Below are 20,868 nucleotides of genomic sequence, written 5' to 3'. Positions count from 1 at the left end.
TGCAGTGAGCGGGAGTGCTGCTGAGAGCTCTGTCCTTTGGCTGCGTTTTTTTGTTGCTTTACTTTTTTCAGTTTGTTTATTTTGTCTTCTGTTTTCAGTGCTTTTCTTATTGTGGGGGAACAGGGGAGGGGAGGGGGGAGTACCGGTAGTTCTTCCCGGGTCGGGGGGTCGGACCCCCTGAATGCGTCTTTTGAAAAACTGACCCGACGCCATGGAGTCAAGATCGCTCCGGTGCAGTTCTGCCCCCTAGAGCAGTGTGTGTTAGCGGTTGGGGAGGTAGCAGGGTGTGAAAATATCAAGTCTGCTGCCATTGTTATCTTCTTAAAAACCACTGATCTGCTCAATCAGCTAGTGGCTAATGGCACAGTGTTAGACGACACTTTCACCCCGGTGTTGCCGCTCGCTGCTCCTGCCCGGAAGGTAACGCTGTCTAACGTCCCTCCGTTCATCCGCACCGGCTCGGGCAGCTGATGTCCGGCATTAAGAGGGTCCCGCTGGGCTGCAAAGCCCCGCAACTGAAACACGTCGTGTCCTTCCGAAGGCAGCTGTATATGATCCTCAATAACATCAATGAGGATCTTAATGTCATTTTTAAATTTAAGATCGACAATACCGACTACGTCGTGTTCGCTACTTCGGAGTCCATGAAGTGTTTCAGGTGTGGGAGCGAGGGGCATGTCGTGAGGAACTGTCCCGAGCAGGACAGGGAGCGGGAGGAGGAGCGGGGCGACGCGGGGAGGAATAGAGACACCGGCCCGCAGCCACAGATGCAGCGGGCAGACAGAGATCGAGCCCCGGCGGAGGAGACAGTCGCCGGTCGGACCGATGGTACCACTGATGCCGTGACGGGGGAAGAGCTGCCCGGAGGCGATGACGCACAGCTGGGGGACGGGGTCGAGGCAGCGGGGGATAGTGACGACCGAGACGCCGGGGGGAGATGGTGTTGAGGCGGTGCACGGGGCGCTGGTTAGTGACGAGGAACAACCTCAGCAGCCAGCAGACGGGCGGACAGACACACAGGGTGTAGCCGAGGAGGAGGCAGGGCCAGGCTCGGCGGTACAAGCCGAGGCGCCGGGTGGAAAAAACGCACTAAGAAGGTGCTGGGAGGGAGCACGGACGGTGTTGGTAAATAGTGGCAGTAAAAGAAGTGGTGGCACAGTAGTGAAGCTGGGGTAGCGAGCGGCTTGGTGGGGAAAGGTCCGGCTACACGCTGGAGCATCGCGGCTCGGAGTGACAGTGAGGGCGGCTTCACGGATTCCTCTCTCGCCTCCTCGTCCTCGGTGAGTCAGAGCTGCAGTGAAGGATATCAGGAGGTTTTTAGAGAAAACGAAGGGAAAGAGGTCTGTTGTAGTGGAGCAGTTTTTCCCAGATCGTGCACGCCTGCTGGCCTCTATTAAGTTTTTACAGAAACCCTGACCTATCAATTTGTACAACACTCACTGAAAACCATGGTTGGGGTCAATTCCTGTTTTTCAATTCCAATTCCTCCTACAAATCAATTCAAAATTGCAATTACTTTTTGCATTCACAGAATATTCTTTATTGGAATTGAATTGAAAAGGGAATTAAAAATTGAATTGGAATTGACCCCAACCCTGTTGAAAACAAAACAAAAAATACAGATCTGGTTCTTCAAATCTTCACTCTGGTTTCATTCTGTGTCGTAGTTCATTTATCTTGCTGTTAATTGCACCACCAATTACACTCTTTGGGGTACTGGGCAATTTTTTCGAGGTAGCCCCTAAAAAACATGTATCACATAGATTTAATGACTTGCACATAGATATATAAAAATCTTTTAATAAACATACCACATATCTTTGAGAAGGGTTCATTAGTTACATATTGCCACAGTAAATCAACATTTTTGTGTGTGGGTGTATTTAAACGTTTTGGTGTATGCTCTTAAACTTGTCTTACACTAGTTCATAGTAAAATCTGTACTTGGCGAAGCAGCTATGCAAAGGCAGTCTTTTCTCCATTAATACCTTGCTTAAGCATTACATTGATGTGGCACAACTGGACTGAAATGTGAAGTATTTGCTCAAAAGTCAAATTTAAATGAGACATGAAAGTTTATATTGTCAAGGATCCCATGGCACTATTCATTATTATTATGTATTAATATGTCTGAAGCATTAATCCAAGGTGATTTACAAGGTGTTGTTGAAAGAGTGACGTGGCTGAATTCTAAGTCAGGCTTCCCTCAATCAGGTCTAACAAATTTGTTATGACTCCACCTTTACTGCTGTGTAGTAATCTGCTGGTACAAAATGGCTGGGTGGTGGGTGAAGTGAGTCTGTAGAGCACTTTGGGATCTTTCCAGCTGCTACATGTAAGGTATTATTATTTATTAATAAATTAACTCTAGTCTCTGAAACTAAAACAAAGGCCAAAGGAACATTTCAAATGCTAACCCTTTGTGTTCTATACAGTTAAAAAGGAGAGTTAGAAATTTTGTACAACAGCATTTACATACCATATGTGGCTTCCACCTTTAAGCGATCCAGAGGTGTCTTTTTCTCCGAAGTTGGATCTCTCTTGCTGCCACCACCACGAAGATTGCTCTTTAATAATGTTGGAAAGTCAAAGACAGCAACCGTCAGGGTTCTTGCATATGACGTATTCGTGCTGCACCTCTCTGCAAGGATCCAGGACAGTTTGTCAATGTAAACTCCAGTGCCTGGGAATATTTCCACCTAAAAGACAATGGTAAATAAAAAACAAGTTTATCCCCAAACTATTCTTATATTATGTTAAGTGGAATACATTATCAGTAAGGCTGTGATTTTGTTACAGAAATGTGTTATTAAAGACCACAGTATGTCTCAATTCTAAGTTTATTAATTTACAGACATAATAAAGTCAGTGAATCTGTGACACCCATAATTCAATTACATTCTTATTATCAACTATAACTATGAATATAACTGATAATGTAGCATCATTAGATTGTTTACAACCAATATTTGTTTTCAATATATATATTTTTACCTTGTCTTTGTAATATTGTAGACCAAGAGTGTTATACCTGTTTTGGTGATTCTTTGTCAGATTCAGAACAATTTGCTGTGGGGCTGTCAGAACCACTTGATGGTGACACACTTTTGTCTTCATTGCTGATAAATGTGGCTTTTGTTACAATTTTTTTCAGATTGTCCAAAAGGTCTGGAATCTCTGGAGAAAAAAAACCTTAGTATTAAATGATAATCATTTCTAGTAATATATTTAATGCAAAGTGAAAACAAAACCATCAATGCCTGCAATTATACTTGAGAGACTTGCTCTATGTTATTGGCAAACTGACCTTTTTGTGGGTCATTAACATTAGCTACGAAAAAAATAAAAAAGATAAAATACAAGAATTACCAGGTCTAATGTAATGCATATAGTCATTAATGTAGGATTATGAAGTTATGTTGAAAAACTTTATTTAATAATCAGTATTATTAAACTATTAGACAGTGCACATTAAGAGTCTGTATTGTGGTTCTAGATTACTTCAGTATGATCAACTATAATACATTACTCTGGAATCTAAATTACTGAAGAATAACATTTATCAAGGTAAGGAATTATTTGCTATAAATAAAAAAACTTACCATCAACCATACGGTTTCGAAGACATTGGTTTTCATTTTTAAGTCTTGTGTTTTCCTTTTCGAGCTGCTTAACGTTTTGCTGTAGCTCAACTTCACTGGACTCTTTAAATGTCTGTAGAATATGACGGGATCTAATTCTTGAAGCTCCATCGGTTTTCTTTCTTATTTTGTGCTGTATTCAGAGAGGAAAAGAGTTTAAAATGAAAATATATATATATATATATATGAATATGATTAAAAAAAAACAATCCTGCAATACATTTATTTAATATTTGCAGTAATTATCTCACCGGTAACTGTGGTTCATCAAGGTCACTATCATCTGAAATTTGAAGTTTTTTGTTTGGTTTAGGTACTCTCTTCATTTTAGGACAGGGCATTTTTGTTAGGTCATTAAGTTTTCTTCTTAGTTCGCCTTCTTTTCCTAAAATAAAAATAAAATAAATAAAACCCTGCATTATGTCCACAGATATTTGGGGATTATATTTATTTGTCATAAAAATACTGTGCTTTGACCATACAAATTAAGATGAACAGCCAACACTGAATCAAAACTGAAGTTAAATTATATCTGGTTTAATTTATTTTGTGATTTGGGGGATTTTATTGTAAAGCACAACACACAATAAATCGTTCTTACAAATGCCAGTCAAGTATGACGAGTTTTTAGCGCCCTCACCACCACCTACCATGTTATAAGAGTATGTTAGAAGTACAACACATTAATAACTTAAACATTCATTTCAAATATACTGTGATTGTATATATCAAATAGCATGTAAAGACTTTAATGTTTTTTTTTTAAATAAACATTGTTACCAGTCATAATGATCTGCGCTTCATGGACAGGCCATCCACCTTTTGGAGGTTTGTTCGTGTCTCTCCACTCTGCTCTGAAGTTTCGAGTCGTCTCTTCGTCATCATCAGCAATGCTGAATAAATCAAAATTGCGAAAGCAAGCAGTGGGAATCACGCTGTAAGAGTCTTTGTCGACCCCGCTTTCCCACTTCACCAACGCGTGCATCACCGCCATACTACCTTCACCTTCTCGTCCGTTTTTTCTGCGCGTTTTTCCCCCGACAAGTCACGGCACAAAAAACAGTCCCGCTCTGCATTCTGGTACTTGGCGTTCTTAATAACACCAACAGGGTGTAATCGCATAGACCACTCGAGTATAAAGTACTACATATCCCATCAGTTACAGTTTTTTTTCATCTTCTGAAACTGCAATTTAGCACTTTCAACTGTTTCTTAGTGATTCCTAGAATTACTAACCGGTATTGTAGTCAATGTGTTTATAACCTTTTTTGTTTAACGATTTGTGTGTTATCCTATGGGATCCCATGGTCTTTGATTTGGTCACGGAAGTGATTTGTCTTTGATTTGTTGATCTAGAGTTGAATTTTAATTAGTTTTTCCCTTTTGTATAATTAGTGTAGTGCTACATTTAGTCTTTGTTTTTAAATAAATTTGACAATTTATATCTTTGGAATTGGTGTCTGCGTCCAATTATTACAGAAATTGAGTTCTACAAGACTCCAGGATTCGTGATAAGGTGATACTATGAATTCACTTCTTTAATTGAAATGTATAAGTGTACCTTACGCTACATATATGTATGTATGTATGTATGTATGTCCAATTGCTTTGACAATACAAATGAATTGAATTGAGAGGGAGAGAGAGAGAGAGAGAGAGAGAGAGAGAGACAGACAGACAGACTGACAAACAGAAAAACAGACAGACACAGACACACACACACACAGAGCCAGCCAGCCAGCCAGCTCAGCGATGACATCACGAGCCTCTCTCAGCTGACTGCTATGACATCACAGAGCACGTACATTCCGTTGCTTGCCGTCTGTCAACCACTCAGTCACTGCCAGCCAGACTGGCTGGCTGGCTGGATGGGGGGGCTGCTTGCTGCTGCTGCGTACCTTAGCAAGCTTATTTGCTTGACCGGCCTTCCTACTCCTCTGCCCACATGCCCACCTATGCCCGATCTGCTGTTCACCTGGATCACAGCTCCGCCCCAACAAGGCAGAGCCCCCCAAGAATGGTACAAACTCACCCACGATCCCCTCCACGGAAAGCTTTAGCAAAAGGCAAAAGCGTTATACGTAATGAAGAGGAACCCGAGTCCAAGACGCATCCGACCAGCCATACATATTTGTGTGTATTAAAGATCACATTTTCTTACATTTAGTTTTTCTGTACTTTATTACATCTTATTGTGATTTATAAAAGTATTGTTTCTTTTCCATATGTATGTATGTATGTGTGTGTGTGTGTGTGTGTGTGTGTGCCTGTCTCTGTGTGAAAGTGTGTGTGTGTGTGTGTGTGTGTGTATATGTCTCTCTGTGAAAGTGTGTGTGTGGGTGTGACAGTGTGTGTGAGTGTCTGTCTGTCTGTCTGTCTGTCATGTAACTCGCACATCTGTGAGGGCACCATTTTTGCAGAAGAGATGTACACATTTTGGAGCAACATATGCTGCCATCCAGACATCATCTTTTCCAGTGACGTCCCTGCATTTTCAAACAGATCACATTTTATTACACTTTGTTTATCTGTACTTTATTACATCTTATTGTGATTTATACTTGTAATGTTTCTTTTCCATATATATGTATGTACAGTGGGGGAAAAAAGTAATTGATCCCCTGCTGATTTTGTACGTTTGCCCACTGACAAAGAAATGATCAGTCTATAATTTTAATGGTAGGTGTATTTTAGCAGTGAGAGACAGAATAACAACAAGAAAATCCAGAAAAATGCATTTCAAAAAAGTTATAAATTGATTTGCATGTTAATGAGGGAAATAAGTATTTGACCCATTTTCAATGCCCTGGCTTAGGGAAGGAGGTTCTCACCCATGATTTGACGGTACATGGCCCCGTCCATCGTCCCTTTGATGCGGTGCAGTTGTCCTGTCCCCTTAGCAGAAAAACAGCCCCAAAGCATAATGTTTCCACCTCCATGTTTGATGGTGGGAATGGTGTTCTTGGGGTCATTCCTCCTCCTCCAAACACGGCAAGTTGAGTTGATGGCAAAGAGCTTGATTTTGGTCTCATCTGAGACCACTTTCACCCAGTTCTCCTCTGAATCATTCAGATGTTCATTGGCAAACTTCAGACGGGTTTGTACATGTGCTTTCTTGAGCAGGGGGACCTTGCGGGCGCTGCAGGATTTCAGTCCTTCACGGCATAGTGTGTTACCAATTGTTTTCTTGGTGACTATGGTCCCAGCTACCTTGAGATCATTAACAAGATCCTCCCATGTAGTTCTGGGCTGATTCCTCACCGTTCTCATGATCATTGAAACTCCACGAGGTGAGATCTTGCATGGAGCCCCAGACTGAGGGAGACTGACAGTTATTTTGTGTTTCTTCCATTTGCGAGTAATCGCACCAACTGTTGTCACCTTCTCACCAAGCTGCTTGGTGATGGTCTTGTAGCCCATTCCAGCCTTGTGTAGGTCTACAATCTTGTCCCTGACATCCTTGGACAGCTCTTTGGCCATGGTGGAGAGTTTGGAATCTGATTGATTGATTGCTTCTGTGGACAAGTGTCTTTTATACAGGTAACGAGCTGAGATTAGGAGCACTCCCTTTAAGAGAGTGCTCCTAATCTCAGCTCGTTACCTGTATGAAAGACACCTGGGAGCCAGAAATCTTGCTGATTGATAGGGGATCAAATACTTATTTCCCTCATTAACATGCAAATCAATTTATAACTTTTTTGAAATGCGTTTTTCTGGATTTTCTTGTTGTTATTCTGTCTCTCACTGCTAAAATACACCTACCATTAAAATTATAGACTGATCATTTCTTTGTCAGTGGGCAAACGTACAAAATCAGCAGGGGATCAAATACTTTTTTCCCTCACTGTATGTATGTATGTATGTATGTATGTATGTAAGTGTGTGTGTGTCTGTCTCTGTGTGAAAGTGTGTGTGTGTGTCTGTCTGTGAAAGTGATTGTGTGTGAAAGTGTGTGTGTCTGTCTGTCTGTCTGTGAAAGTGTGTGTGTGTGTGTGTGTGTGCGTGTGTCTGTCTGTGAAAGTGTGTGTTTGTGTGTGTATGGGTGTGACAGTGTGTATGAGTGTCTGTCATGTAACTCGCACATCTGTGAGGGCACCATTTTTGCAGAAAGAGATGTACACATTTTGGAGCAACATATGCTGCCATCCAGACATCGTCTTTTCCAGGGACGTACCTGCATTTTTCAGCAGGATAACGCCAAACCACATTCTGCCCAGATTTCAAGCGCATGGTTGCATAGGCAGAGAGTGCGGGTGCTAGCATGGCCTGCCTGCAGTCCTGACCTGTCTCCGAATTGAGAATGTGTGGCGCACTATGAAGTGCAAATTAAGACAACGAAGGCCCTGTGCAGTTGCGCAGCTGAGGAAATGCATAATGGATGAATGGGGGAAAATCCCGCTTGCTAAACTTAACCAAGTGGTGTCTTCAGTGCCCAAGTGCTTAATAAGTGTTATTAAAAGAAAAGGTGATGTTACATAGTGGTAAACAGTCGACTGTCCCAACTTTCTTGGTTTCTTTTCACTGCTAATGAGATGCTGTAGAGTGAGTTAGTTATATTGCTTTCAGGAGCTCTAATCGTATTGATGAGTTCATGCAGCATTTGTAATTGAATTTCAAAAAGAAATCCTTGCTGTCTGGCCTGTGTGTATGAGATGTACTCTGTCAATCTTTGGCTAACAACTGAAACATTGGTAGAACAGAAATGGCAACATAAAAAAGAAAAGTACATTTTAAAAGAGCACATTAAATAGGATGAATATACAGTTTTTTACAATCACTTTGTCACTCATTTCAGAACCTTGATGTCATTTTTCAAAACTCTAGACACAAAACTCAAAACGGTCATCACTTGTAACACAGGCTGTCCAATGTTCAAAACATTGCATTGTGCATTCATATCTTTAAAGAAACCTAGCACTTGCAGACTTGTTGGTTCAAATAACTCATTTATCATGAAATACCATAGTAACATAGTAACACAGAAGATACCGATAGTTTCACTGTGTAGTTGTTCGTACAATCATTAAATATTGTAGTACAAAATATGTGATACATGTTTCATTATGGTACTACACATAAATACATCACTGTAAAAGGACTAGTAGAGAGAATACTACAGACACAGTGGAATCATTGAACAAAATCTGAAATGTATTGATGCAATACAATCAAATCACACCATAGGTTTCTTTGAATCCATGCAAAAATAATTAGCTACAAAAACGAACAAAACTACAGTAAAATGTCAACTGCAGTGTTCCTCACCTGGCTTAGTGTAAAAAGCAAAACAAAGGATTGATTACTGTACTTCTAAATTTCCATCAGCCCTGTGTTCAGGTTCAGGTTCTCACAACCATTTTTCACAAGAGGCATCTTGAAACTGAACATACCTGAACATACTCAGTCATCAGCTGCTTCACTCTGTCTGCATTTCTTTCAAAAGGCACACTATACTCTGTGCTACACATTGGTATGCAGTATACAGTCATTTGACAATTGAGAGTAGCCTAATGTTTAGTGCATGCTGAAGACTTGCCGCTTCTCAGTACGGAAATTTCTGATGATTGAGGCCACAGTTGATCCTGAGTTGATTCTGAGGTTTGATTGAATCATTGTAGCTGCCTCAGTCATGGTCATGCCATGATTTACAACATGTTCTACAACTATTTCTCGGATTTCACTGGACACTATTTGCTGTTGCTGCCGCTGTCTGGTCCGTGGCCTTGTCCTCTACCACGTTCCCCCAACACCTCTCAAATGAGGCCCATGGCTGCCTCTCTGGTGAGGCCTAAGCCCTCCTCTATGACGAGGCCCACGACCACCTCTCAGAAGGGGTGCATGTCCCCTTCCATTCCTTTGACCACCATGTCTTCCTCCTCCCACTGCTTGACCTCTATTGTGACCTGGATGACCTGCCGGCTCCATGTTATCACTGTGTTGCTCGGCTGGATAGCACTCATTTCACTCGATACTCGTACCACAATGTGAAATCAATCATCAATAACCAGTTGGCAGTATTGGAAAAGCAATTACAAGGGCCTGCATACATACAGTAATGTCAAATCTGATGTGGAAGAACAATCATCTTCAACCAGGTTGGAGCGTTAGTTGCAATGCCTTTAATACACGCAGCGTGGAGAGGAACAGTGACTCAAGAAGATCCCAAAGTCGCTCTGCCTTCATTTTAACAGTCAGAGCTTTTATACACAAAAATCAAAGAGCTGGTTATAATCAGAAAGTCATTACTATGTTATCTTAAAAGTTAGCTAAGCAGAATTTATATCATTATAGGACAGAGTTCATAGATCAACACATGGATTAGGGAGCAGGCACTTCAATCATACTGTTTGACATTGTCTCCAAGATTCTCATCGTAAATAACAAGCAGAAATCAAACTACCTTCTGGCCTGACCTTCTAGCTTGACCTTATCTTTCTTAAGTATACAAGAGAGAAAAACAGGTATTAGAGAAAGAATTTCTAACTTTCCTTCCACACTGAAAACATGGTGTGGAAAAGTGCTACATGATGATGAATGATGATGAAATATTACATCCATAGATAATGTAGTCCAACTGGTTCATGCTCCTCGGTTATTGGTGTCAATGGATCTCATTATCCTGAAACTTTCATGATCGAAACATGGAATACTGTTCGTCAGTTTCCATAAAACTATGAATTAAGAGTAATGCAACAGTCACTTATCATTTTGAGCAGCTGTATCAATTGATAGTTAGATCTTTGTAATGAAATGAATAGACAGTGATCTCAGATGTAATGTGTGAATTGCATTTTGAAATGGTAATACTTTGACGTTAAGTTGTATCATTTTAGTTCAATGAACAAATGATCTGAGGTTGATGTGTATTGTATCCAAGCAATTGAAAAATGTGCATTTTGATCATCGGGTGTGAGTTTTGTGTCTAGAGTTTTGAAAAATGACATCAAGGTTCTGAAATGAGTGCCAAAGTGATTGTAAAAAAGTGTAATATCAGGGGACAGTGGCTATTACTGATCTGGCCTTCCGTGGCCTCTGTATTAATGTAACAGGTCACATTGTATGTGTACACTGATACTTGATAGTATAATATAGTACAAGTAAAAAACATACATAGGTATCATAGAAGTATTTTGCAGAAATGATTATGGATACTTATCAAAATGGAGAGGAAATGCTAAATCCAGTCTCCCCAGGCTGAGCTTCTATTGCTACACCTGCTAAGTGGCTGCTGGCCCCACTATATGGATAGAGCCACACCAAGTACAAGAGTCTCCCCATTGCTATTTATATCTCCCTATCCAGTCTTCTATACGTGTCAGGTATACAAGTGTGTGTGTGTGTGTGTGTGTGTGTGTGTGTCTGTCTGTCTGTGAAAGTGTGTGTGTGTGTGTGTGTGTGAAAGTGTGTGTGAGTGTCTGTCTGTCTGTCTGTCATGTAACTTGCACATCTGTTAGGGCACCATTAATGCAGAGATGTACACATATTGTTTATTTTCCATATATATGTATGTATGTATGTATGCATGTCCAATTGCTTTGACAATACAAATGCACTGAATTGAGACAGAGAGAGAGAGAGAGAGAGAGAGAGAGAGAGGTGCTAAGGCACATTTGTAACATAAATTAGGGAACATTTGAAACATGCTTAGGGAACATTCATAAGAACATAAGAACATAAGAACATAAGAAAGTTTACAAACGAGAGGAGGCCATTCGACCCATCATGCTCGTTTGGTGTCCATTAATATCTAAGTGATCCATGGATCCTATCCAGTCTATTTTTAAATGTTCCCAAACTTTCAGCTTCTACCACTTTCCATCTTGAATGCCTTGAAGCCCAATTTCCATTTGTTGTCCCCTGGTGCGTGTGTCCCTGCTGATCTGGAAAAGCTCCTCTGGTTTGAGGAACCTTTCATGATTTTGAAGACTTGGATCAAGTCCCCACGTAATCTCCTCTGTTCCAGGGTGAAAAGGTTCAGTTCCCTCAGTCTCTCCGAGTAGGACTTTCCCTTCAGACCTGGAATAAGTCTGGTTGCTCTCCTCTGAACTGTCTCTAAAGCAGCAATATCCTTCTTGAAGTGTGGTGCCCAGAACTGTACACAGTATTCCAGATGAGGTCTAGTGCATTGTACAGTCTTAACATTACTTAAATTCTACACTTTTGACGATATACCCTAGCATTCTGTATGCCTTTTGTATTGCTTCCCCACATTGTTTGGATGGAGAAAGTGAATCCACATAGATTCCTAGGTCTTTCTCATGCATTACTTCATCTAGATCTGTACCTCCCATAGTGTAATTATAGTGGACATTTTTGTTTTACTGCATGTATTACCTTGCACTTGTCCACATTGAATTTCATTTGCCAGGTGTCAGCCCACAACTGAATTTATCTAAGTTCCTCTGAATAGCATGTGCTGCCAAGATTGTATCTGCTAAGCCACCTATTTTAGTATCATCTGCAAATTTGACAAGGTTGCTAAGTATCCCAGAGTCCAGATCATTAATATAGATTAGAAAAAGCAAAGGCCCTAGTACTGATCCCTGTGGAACTCCACTAACAACCTCACTCCAGTTAGAAGTGACTCCTCTAATCTGTTTCCTATACATCAACCAGTTCATAATCCATCTACTTACATGACCCTGAATGCCTACAGCTTCCAATTTGAGGATCAGTCTTTGGTGTGGAACCTTATCAAAAGCTTTTTGAAAATCTAAGTATATCATATCATATGCTTTCACGTGATCTACAGCTGCAGTTCCATGTTCAAAAAAATGTATTAAGTTAGTAAGACATGATCTGCCTCGTCTAAACCCATGTTGACTATCTCCAAGAATATGGTTTTCATTGAGATGCTCCTCTATTTTCTGTCTAATCATTTTTTCCAACATTTTACTGGTGATGCAGGTGAGACTGATTGGTCTGTAATTTCCTGGCTCAGTTTTGTCCCCTTTCTTGTGGATTGGTATGAAATTTGCTGTCTTCCAGTCAGTGGGAACATCCCCTGTTCTAAGTGTCATTTGGAATAATCGAGTTAGCGGCCTATACATAATTTCCCTCATTTCTTTAAGAACTGTTGGAAATATCCCATCTGGCCCAGGTGATTTGTTTGATTTTAATTCTGCTAGTCCCTTTAGTACCTCCTCCTTATTTATCCTCATCTCTCTTAGGGTTTGACTGGATTGATTGTCAACCTGTGGCATGTCATCTGTTTTTTCTTTTGTAAAAACCTCTGTGAAATACTCATTTAGAATATTTGCCACATCTTGTTCGTTTTCCAAGATACCTCAATTTTTGCCCTTTATCTGTTTCACCTCCTCCTTAATTGACCGCTTGCTGTTGTAATTTTGAAAAAAGCTCATTGCATTGGTTGTAGCTCCAAGAGCTATGTTTCTTTCTATTTCCCTCTTTGCTTTCCTGATCCCTTTCTTAAGATCTCTTTGCAGCTCAACATATTCTATGTATTTTGTTTCATCACCATCCCTTTTGTATGTGCTATACAACATTTTCTTCCTCTTTATATTTTTTTGCATGCCTCTGGTTTGTATGTATGTATGTATGTATGTATGTATGTATGTGTGGAAGGAAAGTTAGAAATTCTTTTCTCACAACTGTTTTTCTCTCTTGTATACTTAAGAAAGATAAGGTCAAGCTAGAAGGTCAGGAGGCCATAAGGTAGTTTGATTTGTCTTTGTTATTTACAATGAGAACCTTGGAGACAATGTCAAACAGAATGACCTACGTGCCTGTTCCCTAATACCATGTATAGACCTATGAACTCTGTTCGATAATGATATATGTTCTGCTTAGTTAGCCTTTAAGATAACATAGTAATGACTTTCTAGCATGTATGTATGTATGTATATATATATATATATATATATATATATATATATGTATGAATGTATGTATGTCCAATTGCTTTTGACAATACAAATGAATTGAGAGGGAGAGAGAGAGAGAGAGAGACAGACAGACAGACTGACAAACAGAAAAACACACACACACAGAGCCAGCCAGCCCGCCAGCCAGCCAGCCAGCTCAGCGATGACATCACGAGCCTCTCTCAGCTGACTGCTATGACATCACAGAGCACGTACATTCCGTTGCTTGCCGTCTGTCAACCACTCAGTCACTGCCAGCCAGACTGGCTGGCTGGCTGGATGTGGGGGCTGCTTGCTGCTGCTGCGTACCTTAGCAAGCTTATTTGCTTGACCGGCCTTCCTACTCCTCTGCCCACATGCCCACCTATGCCTCTACTCCAAGATACTTATACAATAGAAAAACTATGGTAATAATAATATAGCCCAAGACAAAAAATATTAATCTTTCTAGACTGTATTAAAGTTCAGCACTTCGGAAAAATAGAATTATTTTGTATTTCAATAAAACACACACCCAACCAATGTAAATGTCACGGACGGTGTTAATTAGCTCCTTAATCACCATTACTTATTATATTTATATTTCACTTCACTTTATGCAATATGGCTTGTGTATTTTGTTTGGTTCTATATTGCCATTATTATGTGTGTTGATTATCTTTCTCTTTATTGTTTAATTTGTTATTCACTTAGTATTATTTTGATTGTTTGCACGCGTGCCTTATTATTTTTGTTTCTTCTTTCTTTCACAACTCACCTGGGTCCACCTGCACTCTTCACACGCATCCCCACTTAATCACCCTGCCCTGGGAGAGGAGAGGATTATCTGCTGTAGTCCACTTTCCAATGTGGGAGGTCTCTGCGGCTCATATCTCATTCAATTATTTATTCATTTATCCTACATCAAGTTTATTTATTTTCCCACGTTTCATTCAATCACCATCAGAAGCTCTCTGTGCTAAAAGTGGCAGCACATTTGTCTCACACACATCAAACTCACCTTTTCCTGCTTCCCAAGCCTTATCAACTTACTCAGACCCTCGTCAACTTACTCAAACCCTCTTCAACTTTGGTTAACATTGCTCTGCATTCTAACAGCTATTCTTTCTCCTATTCTTAATTTCTTACAAGAAATGTATTCAGGTTTTTTTATCAATATGTTTTATTTATATTTATACAGATGTCACTCCATTATTCGTTTATTGAAGTCATATATGTACCTAACAAAATATTAGCCAATAGGCCATTGATCTCAATAATGATTCCCATAATCCTAGGACACCTTCTCTTTTACTCTCCCTTTCCATTCTTACTTTTCTCCTGTAAAGCATTTTATATTACTTGAGCTTACTTATTCTATAGTTGTAATCTTATACTTCTGCGGTATCTTACCCTTTTCCTACATCACTCATCTTAAAACCATGGTCTACTTTGACTTTCATTTCAGGTATTATATGCTAGGCACCAATAACCAAACATTTTCTGAAAGACTGTAACATGTCACCAGACTGTTTACATTCTCCTGCTTTCACAGGCTGTCAGGGCTGCACCAGGCTCTCTTCTAGCCTTTCGTTTCCTTGAATTTGACTTTTGACAGAGCTTGTCCATAACATGATGTTTAACAAACAAATTCTGGTTCTTCTTGTGGAGACACCATGACTATTTATGTATTACTATTATTATCCATCTGTTTATTCAATGTATATTTTGGATTACTTTTCTTATAATAGTCTTTCTTTCTGATTTCTGATGCTTGAGGCACTCTGTATAGAGCCAAAGATCCTCATGAATATGATAAATCTGTTGTTACATTTTTAAATATAATTCTAAAATGATTGCCAAAACATAGACATTTACCTTATATCACCTTCAAACTATACATATACATAAACACACAAAGCACATACACATTGATATCTAAAGATAATTCAGATATCCGATCTGTGGCATGTTTTATTGACCCTGCAGTGTCTCAAACAGCCCTTATAACTTATTATTTAAGCTTATGATTATTTAGAATAAAATGTCAAATAATCCCACTCGATTATTTCATTATTTCACTATCTCAGTTTTCTTGATCCATTGTGAAAAAGTTCTGTTATTTCCTCCTCATCTGTAGAGGCTACATTAGCCCACTCCCCGGTCTGATATTCTCGTAGTAACTGTATCCAAATGTTGGGCGGACATTTAGCCTTCACGATGATGTGTACATCGTGCGGGTGAAGGAGGTGAATAACCATCTTTTCATCTAGAATATCCCAAAAAGTTGTGTTACCCTGGTTTGGTTTTAATTTTGGGAGGGACGCCCATATCATTTCTTTTTCTCCTGGGGAGAAGGGGACATGGGTTTTAGTCGTATAGACTATTGATTGACCTTCCTCTTTACTCTGTCTAGTTTTGACTTGCATGGGTGCAGCTGGGACCGTTTTCAGAGCGGTCATATCTGGATACAATGTATTATTATAACCAAAATCAGTGATTGATTTATATTCCGGATTATATGGGGGAGGAGCGCTAGCAAAACCTCCTTTTTCATATTCCCATGCTTTGCGATCTAAATCATCCCAATCGGGCCTGTCGTCCTCGGAGTGATCTGTGTCGCGACGCGCTCCTAACACGGCAGCACATCGCGCACCTACACCTTCACCTTTTCTGACCACTTTTCTTGCCCTTCTAATTTGCCTTGTAGTTCTATTAATTCTATCGTATTTTTCACAACTTCTTCTCTCAATTCACATTACTGTTTATGATGATCTTCCATTTCTGTTATTTTCTTTTCTTGATTCTCACCAACCTGACACAATATCACAATTCCTTTCTCTGTCTTATCTGGTTGTTGTTGCTTCCACCAGTCCCGGTGCTCCTTCGGAGACCAGTCTTTCTCCCAACTTCCTTCCAACATTTTCTTCTCTACATTCTGTTTTTTTATTTCTCAAAAAAACAATAATGCTGGTGTCACTCACTGTGACGATTTATCTGAAATATTACATTATTATATATTATATTATGTATATATATTATAATAAAAACAAACACTCCAGTAAGGTACGGACACCCGTACATGACACTGGCTAAGGTAAGGGAACCCATAAACAACCATAAGCACCCCCGGACCTAGGACAGACTGTAACTTGCTAACTTGCTAACTGTTTTGTTTGCTTCACATCGTTTGCTGCTAGTTGCATGCCAAACGAGTTCGTTCTGTCCAAAATATAAGCTTTTTTCTTCTAATAAACTCAATAAAAATACAGTGCACTAGCAACTATTTCCTTTCAAAAGTTGTAGTCCCGTTTCAGTTAAAACAAAATGTGTTCTTCAAACAAAGAAAATACTTGTGTTTCTTTTCCCTCTTTACCTGCTCTTATCACAAAGCTTCTCAACACAATCTCAGGTGCAGGTGCACTCTGCGCTATCCTTTGCCCGAGCTTTGTCCAGGAAAACTCACTGTAGCCATCTTAGTTCAACACGGGCTCTCCTTACCTGCGAGTCACACAGGTCCAGTTCACTTTGCAAGTGAACAGTCTCTTCTCAGAAACAATAAGGAAACTTGGAAAGAAACACAATCCCAGGTCGGTGTTAAAAAAAAGTTCTTTGTTTTCATATTAAAAGAAAACATTTGTATTTTCTCTGCACACTTCACAGCTCCAATTAGCACACTCAACTAATCCCTGCCCCCCTCAGAACCGTCACTAAAGAAAGGTACTCACAGTCATTTTAAATATGACATCCTGTAGTGTTTGTTTTCAAAATATGATCTTATTATCACTTGAACCAAATAAATCCTTTGACCCACTAATACCAAATTACAGTTATGGGGGCCACAGATGTGATTTGAAAATACGATCTTCCATGTCTTTCTGTTGTGTTTTGACCTGGGGATCTGTAATTGTCCAAGTGGCTACTGCACATGTACTTATTTAATATTAAATGTGTTATTTAATTAGGCTTGGTTCTGGTGAGCATGTACAAGACGTCAGCTTTTTAAATAACTGTGTGTATTGGATCATACACATTTTAGAAATACTCTCTCAAACTTCCCGCATTGGTACCTCACCAGGGAGGTAGAAAACAGCAATAGCATTGAAAAAGTGTGATTGTAGTTCTGCTCTTCTGCAATATATTTCTACAATATCTTTAACATCTTCTTTAACATTGTTTTAAAGGCTGGGACCAATATGGTGGAATATCTCCAACACACGGACATTGAGAGACTCGACCCCTTTGTGCTGCTGCTCAGAGACCAACTCTCAGTTGTCTCTGAGTAGGCTATGGATCAACTTCCTTTCCTAATATGAAGGAGACAATGGATACAAAACCTATAGGCAACTATGAAAAACAGGCGATTATTGTTATTCTTCTCATTATAAACTACTTAATACATCTCTCCCATAAAGTACAACAGGATAGTGGTGACGTCATTCAGGATTGGATTGCCATTGGTCAAAAGCCCTCTGAGAGAAATTGTGTGGCGACACTCCACACTCTTAGAAGAAATTGTTCTGCACAGAACCATAAAGGGTTCCTCGAGTAATCGCTCTGGTGGATCCCTTTATGGTTCTATGTAGAACCCCTTCAAAGGGGTTACATGAAGAACCCCCAAACATAGCGTTCTACACAGAACCATTCGTTTTAAAATGTTATATATAGAACCCATTCAAAAGGGGGACACGTGCTATACCTGAATTTGTTTTCCAAATACAATCTTTAAAAAATGTATGAGTTCATATATACAAACACACATACACAACGTAAAAATCGCACTACTAGTGAAGTAACTTCATTTACATTATATGCCACAACTCCTCAATTTGGAACGCAAAAACAAGACATCTGATGTAAAAGTGTAAACTAATTACGAACAGCACTTTTGATTTTTATCTTCAATTCAGGGGCTACTTATTCGAACAGTAAACTGTATTCTCTCTTCAGAGTGACTGGAATGTTTTTGCCTACATTCAACTTAAATATGAAAGTTTCCAAAAACGGCATAGTTTTCTTTAAGGCTATTCAATGCCAAACACAAAATTCTCTCTGCTTTCAGTGCTTGTCCTTCAGCACAATTACACAGGTTCATGATGTTCTCATTTCAATACATTGTTTTCTTATTTAAACTATTTGACTTTGAGCTTACATTGAGAATAAAATCACTTTTGCAAGTAAAACCTGGCCAAGAAAGGAAGCAGCACTACAATAAAACAATACACAGAATACAAAGCAGTTCCTTCAAAAGTGAAAGTGATAAAGAGTGATGTCTGTCAGTAAATTACGTTGAGATACATATTGGTTATTTTGAATTAGGAGTCCAACTTCAATAACTTCTATTAACAAGCCAAAATACAGATCAGAATTACGGGTAATTGAAAATAATATGTAGCGCCTAGGTAAGCTTGGATGTGTTCAGAGAAACACTAAAAACGGACCTTCCTCACACCCGTCTTGTTGAGGTGGACGTGGTCATACAGGTGATGTGGCTGGATGTCTCAGTGGTGTGCCAGGTGGACGTTGGGGAGGAGGGCACATCTTCGGGATACTTCTGCGTTGATGGCCTGGATGATGTGCAGGGGCACGTCTGTGCGGGGCAGCAGTGTGGAGATGGTGATTTTGGCAGTTTGGAATTCCTCTGTGGCTTTCTTTGCCACCTGTCTCAGGGCTGAGGCCACATCGCCCCTGCGGGCACTCAGGTCGTTAGTGCCGGTGTGGATGAGGATGTGTTTGACCTGGCACAGCCTCCTCTTGGAGAGCAGCTCCAGGGCTCTCTGTGCTGTCGGGCACCAAAGCTTTTTCACTTTTCGCCCAGGGAAGAGGCGCCTCTCATCCAGGAACTTCCCATTGGAGTCGCTCAGAATGACCACCTCTGTGTTGACCTGCCACTCCGGGTTTTGCGTCGGGAGTGGTGGGGGCAGCGGGTGTGTTTTAGGGGAGTGGCGTTTCAGGGGTTTGTGTATTAGTGGCAGGTCTGGTGATAGTGGGGGTGTCAGGAGTGGTGGGGAGTGTGGGTGGATCAGTGGGTGCGTCAGTGGGTGCGTCAGGGGTTGTAGGTGTTGTGGGGTCAGTGCAGTGCAGTCTCTGTGCTCCTCTCTTAGCTTCTCCAGCTGGCTCTGCAGGCTCCTCAGCTGGCTGTGCTGGGGTGTCCTGGTCAGCTCCTCCCTCGCTCTGTGCAGCTCCGTCCTCAGGGTTTGGCTCTGCTCCTCCTGGTCTCTCACTGCTGCTCTCAGCTTATGGATCTCAGCCTTGTGGTGCATCTTTAGTCCCTGAACTCCGCAAACTTCAGCTCCAGCACTGATAGGCATTCCTTTAGTGTTTTAATGTTGCTGGAGAGTTTTGGGGAGACAGGGGGGCAGTCTGTGGGAGATGGGGCACTGTCTGGCTCCGTGTGGCTGGGGGCAGACTGCAGGGTGGCCGGCTCTGGCTCGTGTTTCTCTACCTCAGTCTGCTGCTTTGAGGTGTGGAAGCCGAGAGATAATTGGTCCAGGCTGCTCTCGCTGTCCTGCACCATGATGGTCCCGTTGTGGTATACATTAAAAGTGAGCATCACACTGTCTGTGTCTTTCTCTACCAGCACTGAGATCTGCCTGCCTCTGCTAATGCCCCTCTTCTTGTTATTGGGGTATGTCTGGCACAGGGTTTTGTGAAAGGCGGTGGGGTACTGAGTGTAGAACAGTAGATTGTTCTTGACCCTGTTTTCTCCTTTACCGGTGTAGTCTAGGATGAGGGTCTCAGGAGATGCTCTCATCACAGCTTGTTTGTAGTCCTTATAGCCTGTGCAGAGCGAATGTCTTCAGGGTATCGGATTTCAAAAGGCAGCTCTGCAGTCAGACTGCTGTTCGATAGATTTCTATCAGTCTCAGTGGCAGTTGGGCTCTCTCCTACTGTCACTCTATTCAAATCGGAGCTCTGCATTTTCATTGGCTGAGTCAACTACTGAGAATGCTTATTTATTTTATTAATACATATTTTTTTGTTTAATTATTTGTCTCTATAGGTGGAAGGTCTTACCTCCAATTCTTGTCTTCAGCTTTTCTTTTCTGACTTTTCTTCCTGAACTGTCTCTCTGCTTTCTTCTTTTTGTGTTTCTCTTAAAATTATTATTTTTTGAATACTTTTTCTTCTGAATTTCTATTCCATGTCTTCTGTGTATGTTTATAGTGCTATATATTCATTTGTAAATGACAAATTAAATCCGCTTATGTATAAAAACAAATGTTTTTTAGGAGCTCATATTCCTCTCTCTCTCTCTCTCTCTCTCCCTCTCTCTCTCTCTCTCTCTCTCTCTTTCTCTCTCTCCCTCTCAATTCAATTCATTTGTATTGTCAAAGCAATTGGACATACATACATATACATAC

At 40.5% G+C, this 20,868-nt stretch overlaps 1 non-coding gene across 1 annotated transcript; it reads right to left on the bottom strand.

The window, feature by feature from the left end:
• Positions 1 to 5,630: 5,630 nt before the first annotated feature.
• LOC136728221 (U5 spliceosomal RNA) lies at positions 5,631 to 5,745 on the bottom strand. Its single transcript, XR_010808587.1, has one exon. It is a non-coding gene; the product is annotated as a U5 spliceosomal RNA (small nuclear RNA).
• Between the last annotated feature and the right edge of the window lie 15,123 nt (positions 5,746 to 20,868).

The sequence above is a fragment of the Amia ocellicauda genome, unplaced genomic scaffold, assembly GCF_036373705.1.
Source record: "Amia ocellicauda isolate fAmiCal2 unplaced genomic scaffold, fAmiCal2.hap1 HAP1_SCAFFOLD_29, whole genome shotgun sequence".
Taxonomy (NCBI): Eukaryota; Metazoa; Chordata; class Actinopteri; order Amiiformes; family Amiidae; genus Amia; species Amia ocellicauda.
The sequence above is the reverse complement of the archived record's forward strand: the minus strand, read 5'-3'. Positions and strand labels throughout refer to the sequence as shown.